The sequence below is a fragment of the Penaeus monodon genome, unplaced genomic scaffold, assembly GCF_015228065.2.
Source record: "Penaeus monodon isolate SGIC_2016 unplaced genomic scaffold, NSTDA_Pmon_1 PmonScaffold_18694, whole genome shotgun sequence".
In the NCBI taxonomy this organism is placed as follows: Eukaryota; Metazoa; Arthropoda; class Malacostraca; order Decapoda; family Penaeidae; genus Penaeus; species Penaeus monodon.
The window spans coordinates 713-5,660 of NW_023648254.1; the positions used below are offsets into that span (position 1 = coordinate 713).

Consider the following 4,948-nt stretch of genomic DNA (forward strand, 5'->3'; position numbering starts at 1 on the left):
CATATTAACTCTGTGATAACCCCCAAAGAGAAAGTAAGTCATGTTTATAGTGCATCTTTTCAGCTTTTTTTCTTCTTTATATTTCTTTTTTAAAAAAAAATCGCTTTCCCCTTTTGCCCATGACACCCAGTGTTCTGTGGCCCCCTAAGTGCAACACACATATGTATAACGCCACACAGTGTGTATAATATTTTTTTTAAATATATTTTGGGGAAAAGAAAAATGATTTTTAACCCCAATAGTTTAAAGGGGACACATGGTTTCCGGGTTTTTCTGGGGAGCTGTGGAGCTATGTGGAAAAAGTATAATTTATTTTTCCCCCTAAACTTATAGGCATGAAATGATATTATACGTTTGTGTGCATATATATAATATATATAATATATATTATATATAAAATTTAAAATTTTTGGTGTTTGTTGTGTTTGGGTGGGTGTGTTAGCCGGGAAAAGACTTCGTCAGTTTCACTAAAAAAAAACATTCTTTTTTTATGAGTTTTTCTGCAGGGGTTTGGGGCCTATCTATTTACTTAGAGAAAAATTCAAAATACTTTGGATTTTTAAAGGAATCATTGTGTAAAATTGCCATTTTATGCATTTTTTGACCAAAAAGAATCCTTTAACCGTAGAAAACCAGCCCCAAAGCTTCCACTATCCCCTCAAAAGCGGCGTGACCTCCAAAGCTGCTGTGAAGTGAATGGGGCTCACCTCAGCACTCCTTTTCCCCAGCGTCCAAAACCGTAGTTGCTGTCCCCCGGGCCTAAAGGCCCGTGCCCATAGCCGCCATTCCCGTATCCGAAGCGGGAAGGATAGCCCAGCTGGGCCTCAGCCTCAGCACTCCTTTTCCCAAGTCCGTAACTGATTTCGTAAAGGGTCTGTAGAACACGGTCCTTTTTAATATTTGCAATGCAAAAATAGCAAAGAGGCGAGGTTTTGACTCGGCCGTTGCCGAGTTAATGTATTTATGTATTATATATGTATTTATATATTTTTTATAAAATAATATATATATAAAATATATTATTAAAAAAAAAATTTTATTTTTTTAAAATATATATATATATATATAATTAGTAGAAAAGGGTTTCATGTGAGTTCAGCATCCTAAGTTCACCTTTATGTCAGCTCATTTATAGTTGCCATAGTTAACTCTGTGAAAAACCCTTAAGAAAATAATGTCATTCGCAGGGTGCATCACGGCCCCGTTCTTCAATTATCTTTTTTTTTTTTTAACTCGAAAAGGGTTTTTGAAATTCAAAAGACTCCCACGGGGGGTTTTGGGAACTATGTCGAATGAAAAAATCTATCCCTTTCCCTAAAAAATTTTTTTAAATTAAATTATGTGGTATAATCGTGCGCTTTTTTAAAAAAAAAAAAAATTGCATTAGAATCGTTTCGCAGTTTCCCCAAAAAACACTTTATTTCAGGTACGAGTTTTACTGGGTGTTTTGCCATTTTTTTGTTTAAAAAACTTTCAAATTTACTTTGGCATTTTTAAAAGGAAAACATTGTGAAAAAATTCTCTTTTTTTATTCATTTGCCCAAAAAGGAATTTTTTAAACCCGTAAAAAAACGACCATGGCCCCCAAAAGCTTCCCCCGACCCTCCAACCCCTGTAACCTCCCGAAGGGGCCGGCCCCCGAAGCGGCCCGAAGCTAAAACCAGCTCAGCCTCAGCCCTCTTCAGCGTCCGTACCCGTAGCTGTTTTACACGGGCCTGTGGGACAGGGGCCCATGCCCCCATCTTTTCCGAAGCGGGGGGGGATCAGCCTCGGCCTCGCCCAGCTACGGGCCACCCTCAGCACTCCTTTTCCCCGCGCGAAACCATAGGCGTACACAGGCTGAAGGAAAAGAGTCCATGGCTTAAAAAGCCGCCCTAGGGGTGGGCCGCATCAGCTCAGGATCACCCCTCAATGATAGCGATAAAAGCCACGAGGGCGCAGCGTGTCTGCAAAAACAAGGGGTACTTTCGCTAAAAATCTAAACGAGGTGCATCGGGAAAAAAAGCGGGTTTTTCCCCAAAAAAAAGAAACTTGCTTAGCTTTTCCCTTTCCAAGCTAAACTGAAACACAAAGTCGCAAAAGGGAAACATACTATTTTCCAAAGTTTCAGTCCCAGGGAACCTGGGGGTCTCCATGAAGTTGTGGGGTCCCTTTATAATTGCCGAGGCGAAGCCACGCCTCTGCTGGGGTTTCTGTTGAGCCCAAGGGTTAAATGAGCATTTTTAAAAAATGCGTCCTTAAATGCCATGCGGGATTTTAGGAGAAAAAGTTTTAAGCTTCTTGACTTGCCCCCTTTGGGATATATTGTATACTTTTCATGTGTATAATAATGGAAATATATATAATTAAAGAATACGAAAAATTTCAATATTTCAGTTATCAGAAATATCCTCTCACGTTTTTATTATTTTATTGTTATATTATTTATATCGTAAAAAAAAAAAAACTAAAAACGTCACTGTGATAATTTCGATATTTTCCATTGTTATTTTTTCGTTTCCCCTAACACCTGTATGCTCTTATCATCATCAGCTGTAATGGTAGTGAATCATTAGTTTTTTTCATAAAATAAATGATTACACTGAATGATTTATTTACAAACTCACTGTACCATTCTTTCAAAATTTTCTATAATTTTTCCCTTTTCAGTATCTTAACCCATATATATATATCATATATATAAGGTTTTAAAAAGGAAAGTGCACCACCCATTTAGCCGTTGACCTTTTTCCTGGCGGGACACACAACTGTTTTAGTATGGGAACAGTCGTCACCCTGGATAAAAGCGGGATTTTTTTTTACTTCCGGGGAGTTATGCCAGTTGGCAAATTTCACAAATAAATTTTTTAAGGCTATATTTTAGCTAAAGTGGTGACATCTATAACTCTGCCCTTTTTTCAATATTTTATGTATATAAGTTTTTTTTCATTATTTTTCTTTGAAAAAAGAGTTTTAATTAATTTATTTAAAAGATTTGCAAAAAGGAAAAATACAGGGTTTTAAAAAAAAAATTTAATATTTGCATACAATAGTAAAGAGGCGACTTGGGCTCGGCTATTTCCCCCGGTAATTTTTTTTATATTGGTTTTTATAAAATTTATATAATTTAAAAAATGATAGTTTTTTAGTATGAGTATGCGTGCTCAGGAGTGCACCCTCACTAAACGCCTTTTTAAGATCCTCATTTATAACGCCAATTAACTCTGTGGGGTCTAAAAAAAGAATGTTAACATTTCTCATGGTGCATATTTTAGCACCGTTTTTTTTCAATTTTATCTTCTTTTTACCCGAAAAAGGTTTGCACTTTGCACAAAAACCCCCCAAGGGGTTTTGAACTATGTAAGAATTAATCTATTTCTTTTCCAAACATTTTTTTGCTCCCCTATTGAATAATAATAAAAATAATAATAAAAATAAAAAATATAAAATAATTAAAAAAAAGACAAACATTAGCACTTAGGAATGGTTTTATAGTTCTCACCAAAACACATTTCGATGTACGGTTTTTTCTGGAGTGATTTGCCTATTCTTTTTGTTTTAAAAAAGCATTTAATATACATTTTGGCATGTTTAACGAAAACATTTGTAAAATTGCCATTTTTTTCAATTGCCCAAAAAAAATTCTTTTAACCCTAGAAAACCATGGCCCCCAAACTTTCCCCCGTCCTCCCCCAGCCCCGTAGCTTTCCGAAGCGGGCCCTGACCCCGAAGCTGCGACCGAAGCTGAAACCGGGCTCAGCCTCGGGACCCCCTTCCCCGCGTCCGTCCAGTTGCTGTACACGGGCCCGAGGAACAGTGCCATAGCCCTATCGAACGGGAGGGATTCCCCCCGGCTCGCCTCAGCTAAGGCTCGCCTCAGCACCCTCTTCCCGCGTCCGTAACCGAGCTCTGGATACGGGCCCCAAAGGACACGTGCCCATAGCTGCCCTAGCCGTATCCGAAGCGGGAAGGATCAGCCTCAGTGCTCAGCCTCAGCACTCCTCTTCCAACGTCCGTAACTGTAGCTTCTGTACACGGGTCTGTAGGACACGAGTCCATGGCCTCCAAACGCCTCCATAGCGGCTAGGCTCAGCATCAGCTTCAGGATCACCGCTCACACTGATAGCGATAAACGCCACGAGGGCGACAGCGATGGCCTGCAACACAAGGACATACTTTTCAGCTAAAGTCTAAAAAGGTGTAGTCGGGAAAAGAACTGCGGTTGCTTTTACACAAAACATTGAATCTTGCTTAGCTTTTCCATTATCCAGGGAGCCATAACAAGAAAGGCTCAATGTCGCAAAAGGAAGCATACTATTTACCAAAGTCTTCATGTCCACAGGGAATCACTGGCGGCTCTGCCGATGAAGTTGTGGTGTCTCCTTATATAATGGCCGAGGCGAAGCCACGCCCTCTGCTGGGTTATTTCTGTTTGAGTCCCAAGGTTAAATGAGCGAAGAAGTTTTGAAAATAATGCGTCCTTAAATGCCATGCTGGGTATTTTAGGGGAAAAATGTTTTAAGCTCTTTCTCTTGCCCCTTTGGTATATATTGTATACTTACAAGTGTATGAATATATGGAAGTATATCATATATTCACGAATTACGAAAATTGCATATATTGCAGTTATACAGAAATATCCGACTGTACGTTAATCATTATATAGCAAAAAAAAAAAAAAAATACTATCAAAAATCGTCATTGTGATAATTGTCGATATTACCATTGTTATTTTCATCGTTTCCAGTAACACCTGTATGCTTTTTATCATCATCAGATGTAATCATGGTAGTGAATCATTATGATTATTTTCATAAACTTAATATGATTACACTGATATGATTATATTTATCAATCGTCACTGCTACCATTCTTATCAAAATGTTACTAATTTTATTTCATATGACCAAAATTACATATTAATATATATATCATATATATACGGTTTAAAAGGATAAGTAGCACCACC

The 4,948-nt window shown here is 38.0% G+C and overlaps 1 pseudogene; it reads right to left on the reverse strand.

Moving 5' to 3' along the window:
• Positions 1-243: 243 nt before the first annotated feature.
• Positions 244-4,500, reverse strand: LOC119569786 (annotated as a pseudogene).
• Between the last annotated feature and the right edge of the window lie 448 nt (positions 4,501-4,948).